Source organism: Rhinolophus ferrumequinum, chromosome 23 (assembly GCF_004115265.2).
Source record: "Rhinolophus ferrumequinum isolate MPI-CBG mRhiFer1 chromosome 23, mRhiFer1_v1.p, whole genome shotgun sequence".
NCBI lineage: Eukaryota > Metazoa > Chordata > Mammalia > Chiroptera > Rhinolophidae > Rhinolophus > Rhinolophus ferrumequinum.
In genome coordinates this window covers 29091430-29105465 of record NC_046306.1, presented here as the reverse complement: position 1 = coordinate 29105465, position 14036 = coordinate 29091430, and the positions used below count along the sequence as shown (strand labels likewise).

The 14036-nt window shown below is 37.7% G+C and overlaps 1 protein-coding gene across 2 annotated transcripts in view; it reads right to left on the bottom strand.

Annotated features, from left to right (window-relative positions):
* PLCB1 (phospholipase C beta 1) overlaps positions 1-14036 on the bottom strand; it is a 663189-nt gene that overhangs the window by 630644 nt on the left and 18509 nt on the right. The window lies entirely within an intron of this gene.

Sequence of the window (14036 nt, the reverse complement as noted above, 5' to 3'; positions counted from 1 at the left end):
AAGGAAGTAAAAAAAAAAAAAAAAAAAAAAAAAGTTTCAAGGAAAATGGGGCAATTAACAATGTAAAATTCTAATAAAAGATCAAGCACAAAGAGAGCTAAAAATGGCCAATATGTTTTAAAATATGAAGGTCATTGGTGGCTTTAGAAAGAATAGTTGGAGGAGTGATGGAAACAGAATCCAGGTTGACATGGATTGAGGAGTTGGTGAAAGGTGAGAATGGGGGCAGAGAACATAGACAAGTCTTGAAAGATATTTGCTGTATATGAAAAGGAGAAAGAAAGGAAAGCAGCCAGTTAGGGTCAAGAGAAGATATAGGATTTTCTTTTAAGAGGGGAGAGGCTTGTCATGTTTAATATTCTTATATAGATCTGGTTAAGGGGAAAATATTGATAACACAAGAAGTAGATGAGATAAATGTTCGTGTAAAATCATTGAAAAGTCAGGGTACAAGCCAAAGAGGTAGGGATGGCCTGGGAGAGCAGTAAGGGAACAGGAGGAGAGAGAAGCTAAAGATGAAGGTGGACTGACTTCTGGGGCTGGTGGCAGGAAGTAGGTGGAGATGCCCAATTGTGCCTTCTTTCTCCTCCAGGTTGTAGGAGGTGACATAAACTGCTAAGAGTGGGGCAGCTGGGGATTCAAATAAGGAGAAAGTGTTAATGAATGAGTAATAGTAGGAAAAGTGAATGGATTTGGATCCAGACAGACCTGGCTTTCAACCACTCAGTAGCCTGGAACCTTAGACACGTGACATAGCTTTGCTAAGTCTCATTCATTTGACCAGCAACTGACTGAGCAATTACTATATACTAGCAGTGTATGAGAAATGCTAAACATTGGATAAAGTTCTTGAATTCAAAGATTTCATCATCCACTGGGCAGTAAAATGAGTCAGACAAAATTAACAGAGGATTACGAGTGCTAAGGTGAAGGAAAGCATAAGCCATGCTAGGGGCACAGAGAAGGGGCTCCATTCTAGACTGGAAAGGTTAGAGACTGCCTTCTAGGGAAATCAACTTAGCTATAGCCTCAGTTTCCCCAATGCAAAATGGGGAAAATAAGACAGTCTACATAAGGCATCTCAGCATGATGTCTACAAGAGTTTATCAATGTATTCAACATTGCTTCCCTTGAAATCCTCCTGGTACAACTGAGACTATTTGGCTAATATATAAAGTTGCCATAAACTTCCATTTTCTGCACACATTTTCACTTTCCCCCATGTTTTTTAAGACATATTCTTCCCTAACGATGGCTAGAATTCATTAAAACTATCCCTGATAGCTGAAGTCCAACTTCGAAAAATATATAAAACAACTAAAATAATGTCTTGCATAGGGAGTTGTAGCCACTGCATATATAAAGATTGCACAAATTGTATCCCAGCTTTTATTTCTCTTTCATGTTTATGAGTTAGATGCAGCTGGATCCTAGATATCTGAGTCCCTGCCTACCTTTAAATAAATAAATGTCCAATGGATCAGTTATCAATCTTGATTGCAAAGGGATAACACCCCAACTTAAACTGGCTTAGACAAGGAAGGGGACTGCTTAGCTCGTGGAATTGAAGTGGCCTGATCTGGCATCTCAAACGATGTCCCCAGGGATTTGGTTTGCTCTGGTTTGTCTTTGGCAAGGTTAGCTTATTCTTTAGGCCCGCAAACTGGTATCTGAAGTATCCCAACGTCTTCATTCATGGGGAAAAACAACAACAACAAATTCAGGTCCATATAACATCCTTGCAGTTCACGAATCAGCAAGAGAGAAAGGTTCTTTGCCCCTAAGTTCAAGGAAACATTCACTCACTTTGCATTGGCTCTGAAAAGACCATTCTTAATCCAATGCCTATGCAGTGACATTCAATGAAACTTCCTGCAGTGATGGACATGTCCTTTAACTATATCTGTCCACACGTGGTTACCGAACACTTGAAATGTAGCTAGCGTGGCAGAGGAAACAATTTTTTTTTATTTGTTTAAGTTTTAATTAAAAATTAAATGTAAAAAGCAACATATATCTAGAGGCTACTGTATTGGACAGCGCAGCTCTGTAGTGAGGGAAGGGTGCATTACACTGGTTGGCTAAACTAGTCAGTGCCCACGGCCTTGAGCTGGGGAGGAAGTTAATCCCCTTCATTTCACAAAGAGAAGTCATTCTGCTTGGTGTCCTGGGAGCCCACCATTTTTATTTCCCATAGATTAATGGCCCAATTCAATAGGAAGCCTTTTGCCAAGGGGTCATATTTATAAATCTTACCTAGCACAATGCCACATGAAAGTCACTTTGGAATAACAGCTTTCTAAAGCCGAGAGCGACCTCAGGGCTCACACACTTCAGATGCATATTTCACAGAAAAGAAATGGGCGGGGAGCATCAATTGCTTTGCTTATGGCTTTTATGACCACGGCCAGGACACACTGACCTTCAGCCATTTTTCCTCTGGAAAATTCAGTCTTTATGACATCGCAGACCAATAAACCCACTGTGACAGAATTAACCTCATTCCACATGAATTTTCATAATCATTAGCTTAGTGAAGCTTCCAGTAATGGATGTTTCCATAAAGGCCCAATATTTTACACTCAAACGTCTAAATGAGCCAAAAAGGTAATGTACACGAGATAGGCTGGTGTGGTGGGGACTGTGGCCAATTGGATACCACGTGCCCTGTATAAAGCAGGCAGTCAAAAATGACCATAAAGGTATGTCGACCAGTGTAGCCAGGCCTTCTGATTTTCCAAGAAATCCAGATTTGTATATGAATTCCCCAGATTTTTAAATGCTGGCCACTCATGCCTAAATTTTTTAATATGTTATGTTAGGCTAAGCAAGATCTGTGTGTAAATGGGTTTATCTTGTAGTTTGTGGTATAGAGGTATAAAGTCTGACCTGAAAATCAAAGCCACAGAGTCATTGCTGGTACTGGTGCCCATGTGCTCCCAGGCATGCCAACTGATAGCTTCCAATTGCAACTGTGTCTGAGGGCTTTCTCGCCCTCGTTCTGGAACCTGCTCGACCATCGAGGGACTGGCACAAGTGCTGAGGACATAAGAGCTCCAGGGAGAGCTGCCCTCACACACTGACAGATGGGAACTGGTGGATAAATACCACAGTTCTCTCACCCCTCAATTGGAATAATTCTGAGGAGTGTCCCACCTTGTCTCCCACAATGCCCCAGTGGGATGCAGCTTCAGTTGCCCAGAGTATAAACTATTTGATAATTCGCCCTTTATTGGCTGCCTTCCCTTACCTGTCTCACTTCTCCACTGCCCTGTCCATGCTTCCTGGGATCACCTTCCAAATAATTTACTTGGGCTTGCAGCCTTGTCTTGGGGTCAGCTGGTAGAAGAACTCAACCCACAGACATCATAAACCTGAATTTGTTTTAGCATGATGTTTTCTGTTTCACTTTAATTTTTGTTCCCTCTAGTAATGAAATATGCCAGGGCTACAAGATATGAAAAGTTCACAACACAGTCTAAAGTCCCATCTACTCTGGTATTCTGATGTGTTAATATTCACAATACAGTGTGAGGCCTGCTGCCCTCTTGCATAATGCAGCCATGCTACAGAAAAAAATGCTCACCTCAAAATAGAATCCATTATGTATACCAGCACAGTAGTTAGTTTCTCAGCACAGCGACTAGTTCTGCCCCTTAGAACTTTTCAGCGAGGCATTCACTTCTAAGGGGTGCTCTGTTTGCCATGCTGCACTACAATTTCCAGACCTGGTGCCTCAGTGTGGAGTTGTACACAATGCTGAAGAGAGATCTAATGCACTCTCATCACAACACACATTCCCTATAGAAGACAGAATTGAAAACCCAAAATTCTAATGGGAGAAACATGAATTTCACCACTCTCAAATGTATTATGCAGAGGTGATTAAATCACAAGCTTCCTGTCACACCTGTATGTGATCTGGTTCTCTCTGGTTTCCCTGGTTGGTTTATGTGTCAATAAAAGGAGTCCCACAAGTTAATGAGACCTTATAATTTAACATGATGACATCTGCTTTTCTATCCATAACACAAATTTGAGATATAAAATAATTATAGAAAATCATTTTTAAAACCACATTTGCTTATTCAAGAGTGTAGCTCATTTAATTAAATATGGAATTCAAATAGCATCTTGGTCTAACAAAGGATCTAGTAAAACAAACATAAAGGTTAATAAGCAGGGTTTGAATGCTGAGGACACGTTCAGTAAAGATAAAATAGCTGATACCCAGAACAACCAGGGAACAGAAAATTAAACACATTTTCATTACTGAATATAACAAAAATATCTATTTTTATTCACTCTTAGATATTGAGAATCTTTCCAAAAAATTGCTAGCAATTTCCTGCCTTTCTAAGTACAGTATAGGGAATATTATTCAATCATAGCCAAATAATTCAGAATCTTATGGAGTCTCTGGGTGCTCAAGCTGAGTATTACTTCTGATAGAAATTAGGCCACAAACAGGAAAGGCTGAGTGAGCACATCCTCTCAGGAAGTTTACTGAATTAATTTGTGATGTCAACTTGCTTTCTATCAGTGTTCACCTTGGCTGCACATTGGAATCAAATGAGGAAGTCCAATGTCCTGTCCACACCACAGAGCAATTAAATCAGCCTCTCTGGGGGTAGGGCCCAGGCATCAGCATTTTTTAGGTTCCCAAGTTGATTTCAACGTGAAGCCCAAGTTGAGAATCACTTCACCCCGGTTGCCTCTTCCTCGCAAATGTAATATGCCTATTGAAGTTTATTTTCAGATAAATCTAAGGGATTAAAAAAAAATATCTCACAGGGAAACTTAATTTTGCACATTAAACAGGTACTTTAAAAAGCAATAACTTAAAGGCCAGGACACACAGCCAGACTGCATGGGTTCTACTCCTGCCTCTGTTTTTAACCAACTGGATGACTGGGGGTCATTACTTAACCTTTGTGTGCATGCCCTGACCTCATAGGCTTATGTAAATGATTGAAGGGTGTATATGTGTATGGACATGTGTGTACATATGTATCAGAACATTTCCAGGCATGCAGAAAACACCATGTGTGTTTCTTATTATTGGTAATAATGATAATAAAAACAAAAATTTAAAGGATGTACAAAATGAATTATAATGTATTAAAAAAATTATTTATATTATGTGAACACCAACTTCCTAATAAACTGGTTGCTCAAAGTTTGTGTTTTTGCCTTTTAAAATCATTTAAACAAAAGAAACAATGGTAAATAAGAAAACTGGAAAAAATATATTTTTATTTTAGCTTATTTTTATTGTGATAAATGCTTAAATGCCTCAACAGCCCATCTTAAATGTTTTTGTCTATAAAAGCTTTATTCTTTGTTTTTCAATATTTTTTAAATTTTTCAATTACAATTGACATACAATATTAGATTAGTTTCAGACGTACAACATAGTGATTAGACTTTTACATAACTTACAAAGTGATCACCCCAATAAGTCTAGTACCCATCTGACACCATATGTAGTTATTACAATATTATTGACTATATTCCCTATGCTGTACTTTCCATCCCTGTGATTATTTTTTTAACTGGCAATTTGTACTAACCAGAAGAAAAAAACAGGCTTGTCCTGCTGATTAAATATAGAAAACTTGACAGACATTCCATCAGTAGAGTCAAACAATCTTGGATCAGCAAGAAAATGAACTAGAGAACTGAAAATGCTCACTCCATCTACGTTTGTAATTCAAACAAAGGAGCATGACATTATGTCAATACCAAGTGTCTGGGAATTCTATTAACAACAAAGCAAATGAGTTTTCCATATAACAGGAAATAAAATTATGAACAATACACACATCCCTCTGCACATCCCTCCAACCCAGTGTCTCAAGCTAATTTTGCTATCAAAAGGTACAAATGTCCCATTACAACAGCTTCAGATCATGGAAAGCATTCAATGTAATTTCTCCCATAAAACTAGGAACAGCTAAATATAAGCAACTCAAAAAGCTCCGGCATAATTTAGTAATTAAATTACATTAGGAGCAGTATATTTTGAATTAAAACCAGAGAGTATTATACATTTCCAAACTCTGCTTAGAGTGTATTCAAATGAGCACTGCTGTTCTTCGCATGATGAAGTGCTGTGATGGTGACATGAAAATCATATTAATATATTAATACACATACACCTTAACACGGATTCCAATGAAACTGCAATGATACCATTTCATTATCAGAAATTCTACTAAAAACAAAATCATGGATCCCAACCTCCAGGAAGAACTTGTAATAAGGGTGGAATCTACATAGCCTAAGCAATCGTAACATTTGGTCATCCTACACAAGCTGGAGTTCACTGAGGCAAAAACTTTGGGGCTTATGCCAGTGAAAAGAAGGTGGTGCTGAGAATAAATGGAGTTTAATCTGGAAGTGGATTTGATGAGGAGAGATCTGTTCCTCAGCAATTCGACAAACTGCCGATTATCAAAATTATGCTAAAATACACTAAAAGTTTAATCTCGAAGGATCTAGTACATATGAAGGAAGGGCAGCTGCCTGATTCCAATATAGCTGTGATAATCCTAGAGTGATTATCTTTGGAAAAAGAACAGACAACCACGGTGGAGTCCAATTATTCTTGTGAATAATATAATTTTCTCCTCTCCAAGACCTTTAAATCATCTTAAAGCTTATTCCATAGGATGTTTCAAATTCTCAAGGGTCCAAAAAAAACTTTCACCTATAATGGACTATTTAATAGGGAGTTATCCTAAAAGGAAGTCTTCTACACAATAAACCCATTATTTTGCCTCCCATGGCTCTGTTCCTGAAACATTAGCAAATACATAAACATCTTGTTTGCCCAAACAGATCTAAGCTTCAATGCTTTAGATCAAAAGACCACAGCGCTGTCTAAACAGAAAAGAAGTCACTATTACCTTGAAGAAGAAAAAAAAATAGATTTAAAGATATATGTAGACAAATGGTCAGCTGGCTTTCAAAACAGCACAATTGTGGTCCCTAACAATTAGGGACTAATTGTTTCGTCAGAGACGAATTGTTTATTATATATCAACAGTAAAAGCCACCACAATGGAGCTTGAGGGCATTATGCTAAATGAAATAAACCAGACACAGAAAGACAGATACTGTAATGGTATCACTTATTAATGGAATCTTAAAAAACAAACAACAAAAAAACAACTACTTATAGAAACAGTAGTAAAGTGGAAATGTGGTTGCCAGAAACTTGAGAATGGGGGGATAGGGAAAATTTGGTGAAAGAGTACAAACTTTCAGTTATAAGATAAATAAGGTCTGAGAACCTATCTATAACATGGTGACTATAGTTGATAACACTGTATTTATTGCATAATTGAAATTTGCAAAGAGTAGAACTTAAATGTGCTCATCAAAAAAAATGATAAATATGGGAGGTGATGCATGTATTAATTAATTAGATAAGGAATTCTTTCACAATGTATACATATATCAAATCACATTGTACACTTTAAATATCTTAGTTTTGTCAATTATACCTCAATAAAAATGAAATTTAAAAAATAAAATAAAAATTAATCTTTTTTTTTTTTTTTTAAGCTACCACAAAGGACTGAGAGTTTGCAAACTGACAGGCATTGTGCTGGACATTGCATGTATCACATTTGGCAACGACTGTAAAAAGTAATACCTCACCTTACAGATGATGAAACCAAGACTCAGATTTTTGAAGAGATTCTCCAGAGGTGACTCATTTAATTTGAGGTAGAGCCAGAACTCAAAACCACATTTGACTTCAAACCTGGTTTTCTTAACCACTTTTCTGCCTCCCAAATTAGGACTGTTTTAAGAAAACTGCCCTGGCTTAAAACAAAAGTATTCATCCAGTGCGTCTTACTAAGGAATCTTTATAATACCCTCAATTAGGAGGCATCTTAGTTGTCAATCATTAAACACCTTTATTAAGCAGTTCCTAGCCATGAATTCTAGTAAAATTAGTTTATTTTAAAGGTGGTTCCAGGATACATCAGGAGTAGGGAATCAAGACACGTAGGGAAGGAAACCCACAAAGGGTGCATTTTCAAGCCAGTTACCACTGTGGGTAAATGGGTTTAATCCCAGTGGAGAGCACTGGGGAAAGACATAAAGCATGTACCTGTGAGTCTTCCCACCCAAGAGGTGAGGGAGCTGTGGTATTTACCCTTCAAACTCCTTGGGTTGGGTTGGGTGTTAATTTCCAGAAACTTCCGGACAGCGGTGTGGGTGGCAAAGTGAGCTCTAGTGGCCAGAAAAAGCAAAGGCATGGATGCAAGTGCTGGCCACTTGGTTCCAACTCGTGGCCTCTAGAGTGGTAAGGACTTCAGTATGGATTTCATGCTGTGTCTGCTGTAGCTATTAATTTCTTCAACAGAGAAAGAAATTCAGGGAGGGGAAAAGAAAAGACTTCGTCCATAGATGCTGCTGAGTAGTGGGCAATGATTGATGTGCTGTTCTAGGCCAAGCAATGATCCCAGTCCTCCAAAAGCAATGCTCACATGCATTTTGCTTTTTTCGAAGGTAATTTCAGTTATTGCTTCAGGTTTGGGGGGAAGCTACCAAATAAAAATGAACAGAGTTCGTCTTCTCAATTTAAAACACCATCATTATACCTAATCAACTATTGAGTGCTCTGCCCCCGTTTACCGTACACAGGAAAGGTCAATATTAATGTTTCTGGAATATACTAGAGAAGAGTGTCTAAAAGAGGAAGCACCATTGCTAAAAAAAAAATGATTAATGAAATGGATGGTACCCAGTGGTTCTTTATGGAGGCCAGACTGTTTGTTGTTTTTTTTTTTAATACCATAGGATATTCCTAGATTTTCTTGTAGAAGTTTATGATGCATCGTTTAAAATATTTTTGAACACTCTGGACTTTTATACTGAAAAATGTCACTATGGCTTATGTAAATATTTAATTTTAAACTTTGCTTTTGAACTTTGTAAAAAAAAAGTGAAGGTGACCATAAGACAAGGCAGTCTATAGTTGCTATTAATAGGGACTTAATCATCACTCTGTACATGGATCTCAGGTGGTGTCTCATGTAAATTCACAGGCCAGCGCAAGATGGCAAATGGAGCAGATGATAGAGCCATCCCTCTTGTCCTGAGTTCCTAGAAATGACTGAATATGCAGGTATAAACTTAGGTCTACAATTTAGGATCATGGGTAAACAGAAAGGATCACACTTGCTGAATCAGAAAGTATAAAAGGCAGATGATAAACGGTATAAAAATGAAGTTAGTAATGACATTAGTGCCCTCAGGCATTAAAATATAAGAGTCTGTCTATGGGCCATCAAACCAACTGGTGGAGCTGTCAGCATTAGGAGCAAATGGAAGCATCAATTGCGGTCAATCTGCCATCTCAACTCACATCTCCCATGTCCTTCACATTCTGAGCTAGAAGAAAGCCACAAGACAGGGTGCTGTCATAGCTGGCTCCAACCAGAAGAAACAGGGAGCCACCATAGGACTACCCATCTAGAGCCCCACTTCACACCAGTTCACGAAGTACATTATGTGACTGCCATGGTCTGAATGTTTGCCTCTCCCCCAAGTTCACATGTTAAAAACCTAATGCTCAAGGATGGCATTAAGAGGTGGAACCTCTGGTAGGCAACTGGGTCCTGAGGGCAGAGTCTTTGTGAATTGGATTAATGCCTTTATACAAGAATCTCCAGAGAGATTCCTAGCTTTTTCCATCATGGGAGAATACAGAGAGGTCTGTATCCTGGAAGAGGGCCCTCACTCTACCCTGATCTTAGACTTCCAGCCTCCAGAACTGTGACAGATAAATATCTGTCATTTATAAGCTACCCAGTCTGTGGTATTTTGTTAATGTAGCCCAAATAGCCTAAGATACTTTTACATGGATTAAAAATCTAAATTGATAATATCGATGGCAATGAGGCTGGTAAATAAGAAAGGCCTTTAATTAAAGCAAAAAGAAAAAGAAAGTTGAAATGTGAATACATCAAAATTGAAAATGTCAAGTCATCTTTTGACATGCATTAAGTTAAAAGTTAAGAAATTAAGACAAGCCACAGACAGGAAGAAAGTATTTGCAACATCTTTTATGGCAAAGGGAGTAACATCTAGAATACACAGAGAACTCTCAATCCAAAGCAAGGGAAGTAGGTAATTCATGAAAGAGAAAACAGAAATGGTCCACAAACGTATGCAAATATACACAGCTTACTAGCAAATCAGGCAATAGTGAATTAAAACAAAGAGATACGATGGTTGCATCAGATTGGCAAAAATTAAAATGTTTCTTAATAGTGTTGGTTGAACTTGAGGGAACAGCTCCTCTCACATAAGACTGTCAGGATTATAAAATGACACAACTATTAAATAAAATTTAGGATCTGTATAGCCTTCAATTAGCAATCGTATTTCTGAGAATTTACCTCAGGGAAACTCTGACCCATATACCCACTGAGGGCTACACAGGCTGCATGTTACTTTATATTATAGGACTGTTTTCTGTAGCCCAAAATTAGAAACACCAACCAGCCATCAGGATAAATTTTTACTGTTTAAATAAAATTTAGTAAACCATTCCATGGGACATGAGAGAGCAATTTTAAAAAATGAGGTAGACACACTTGTACTTACAGGAATAGTTCTCTGAGACATGTGTAAAATGAAAAGCAAGTTTGCGGAACAGTAAAAATATGATGTTATTTAGGATACAAATGGATATAAACAAAACAAAATAAAATATTTCCATAATTAATGAATACACAACTTCATTAAAAAGAGACCCTGAAAGATACTACAAAGCCGTTACCAGTAATTGACTCTGGAGAGAGAACTAGGATTGGGGCCAATCGTGGGGAGGAGTGAAGGACATTTATAGTACTTGACTCTCTTACACAAAGAACATGTTCGTACATTATCCGCAAAATTGAAAATCAATAAAATGCCTAACAAAGTGTGAGGGGGATCAAATGTATGGTGATGGAAGGGGAGCTGACTCTGGGTGGTGAACACACAGTGTGATTTATGGATGATGTGATACAGAATTGCACACCTGAAATCTATGTAATTTTACTAACAATTGTCACCCCAATAAATTAAAAATAAATTAAAAAAATAAATAAAAATAAAAAATTAAAAAAAAAAGCCTAACAAAAAGAGAAAGTAGAAGTCCTTCACTTCAGGGGTGGGAGATGAGGGTAAGGGGGATCAAATATATGGTGATGGAAGGAGAACTGACTCTGGGTGGTGAACACACAATGTAATTTATAGATGATGTGATACAGAATTGTACACCTGAAATGTATGTAATTTTACTAACAATTGTCACCCCAATAAATTTTAAAAAATAATTTAAAAAAAAAAGCGTATTTTTTCTCCGATTCCTTTTTAATTTAATTATGTGTTCCTCTCCCTCTTCCCCAAGCTCCTGTTTTAGGGATACAAGAAAGAGTTTACTGAACTATATTGAACTTCCTGGATCTGAACTACTAGTGACTCGTTTTATTTTTACACCAACCTTGGCGCAGAAGCAGGGCATCAAGTTGCAAGGCAAAGGTCTACTTTGTTTCATATTCTCGCAAGATAGGTTTTTATTAGCTCTTTAACATTGACCCCTTTTCTTCTTTAGCTTTTCTTCCAAAATGATGATGCAGATTTTCTTGTAGTTCACATGGTTTTCAGGGCTAACGCTTCCTGTGTTGGTTTCTGGTCCCACTATGGCATAGCTCCAGAGAAAAGTCATAACCTAATGGAGACAACCTCTTAGATACTCAGGCTGTGCAGAAGCTCCTTCTCACCCATGATTACAAATAAGCAGATCCTCTTTACATAGTACACACTGACAAGAAAAAACTCCATGCCTACAATAGTCATATTCAGAAAACTCGTTTCTGCTAATTATAGCCAATAAGATTTACAGTGGAAATTTAAGATTTACAGAGGAAAGAATGATGAAAATAAGTGCAGAGCTGGTACAAAGTAAAAAAAAAAAAAAAGAAGAAGAAGAAGAAGAAGATGATACACATATTTATCTGTTTCCACCAATCCTAAACATTCTTTCGATGTATCACCGAAGCACATTTCTGTTACCTCAAAATTACTTGCTGGCTCTGGTTTTTAATTCCTAAATCTATCATCTGAGCTGTCTGTTTTCTTTGCCACCTATCACTTCTATGGTGACAAATCAAAGGATGGGCTTAGGGAAGGGAACATCTCATGGTCTATGGAGGGTGAAATCAGTGACTTGAAATGGGTGGCTCTGGTTTGTGGTATAAAGCATCCACGACAGGAGAGAGAAGACATGGGTGAGATGCTGTGTAAAATGTTAGGATTTTCCTCCAGTGCTATAAAGAGAGAGATCTTGTAACGATGTGCTTTACTTAAAGCCACTCTGCTCACCTCTGAGCAGATGAGGCATCCGATGTTTACAAAATCAAAGTGTTTGCGCACAGGCTTCATGGACAAAGGAGAAACGTGTTGGGAAGGCAGAAGGGAGTAGAGAGGCCTCTTACAACAAGTACCAATGCAAGCTTCCAAACCAATGGAGAACACAGTGTGTAAAATCAAGGGATAACCTTAAAATTATCATATTTTTTTTCTCTAAGCTATCATCTCTATAATACATGTGATCGAGTCACATCACTAAGAGTAATTGTCCACAAACAATATTGTAAAGAAAGTGGGCCTCTAAGTAACATCGTGATTGCACTGTTCGGCCAGTACCTTCAAATGATCTTATACAAAACATGGACTAAAAGCTTGGCATGCCATCCTCGTTTGTGTGCACCATTTATTTCTTCTAGCATACATTTACTCTAATATATCACTTACAGGAGTCCTTCTCTTAGAAGTGAATGTATCACTCTTTCTGGTTCCAGGACTGGGCTTAAAGCCAGAAGAAAATGACAACCTTGAAAACATGGAAAGTTTATTTTTTTTCTCAAATCCTCTCATCTTTTGGATACTGATATATGATCATTGACTAAAAAATAAGCCTCTAAGCTCTGATGTATGGCTGATGAATGACTTAGGTATTTAAAAAGTGAAAAATAAAATTTACCATCTCTTGGCTAGAACTGGAAGATTAATATCCATGAAAAGTAATAAAGAGATAAAAGGAATTGCTACATTATTTGTTTCAATTGGTCGTAAATAGCATTACAACCAAGAGAAAATGGTTAGTATAAAAAAAAAATTGAAAGAAATGTTCCTACATTTGAAATAAGCATGAGTCAAAATACTGGGTTCACTGTACAATAGAGAAGCATCAAAGAGACTTCGGTCCTTCGGTCCTTTTCTCTGTCTTAAGCAAAGAAATATTTATGATTGGTCTTAGAGGGGAGCTTAACTGAGTTGCCATGAATTATTTAAAAACCCCAAAATACCTTCTGTTGCTTTTATGGAAGCTTGATTTACCAGTTGAAAAATCAAACTGACAGTTTAGTCTCTCATACAAATACTCGACCTTTTAAAATGCTCTAGCATTATAAATATGTCTTTCAGGAATATAGCTTCAGCAGTTCTAAAAATAGCCTTTAGGAGTGAAAAAACCTCTTTCAAGCCATTGTTTTATACATAACAGCAGGAAACCAAACAGAACGTCAAAGCCAAAGTGATTAACACACCCAGTAATAAACATGAACATTAAGGATGAAATCTTACTCAAATACATTTTTTGACATTACTTGGGGTCTATGATTTAGTCCCACATATGTGGCCTGAGATGATTCCAAGGCAGCCACATTCAGAAAGTAACTATTGGGCCAGGAGCCTAAAACTTCCCTTTTTCATAAGGTGTAAACAGTCCCATTCAGGACTGACCCTGAGGCCCACATTTATTTTCTAACACCCCAAAATCTTTCCCCAGGCTCCACCCCGAACCCAAACATTGGACAGGGCTAGTTCCATACCACTACTCACAGGTGAAATCCAGGTTGCCCAGAAAGCAGAAGGTGAGACTGACAAACTCCAGTAATTTTGGATATAGGGACCTAACATGGGGATATGAAAAGGCTAACAGCACCTTATAATCTGGTGCC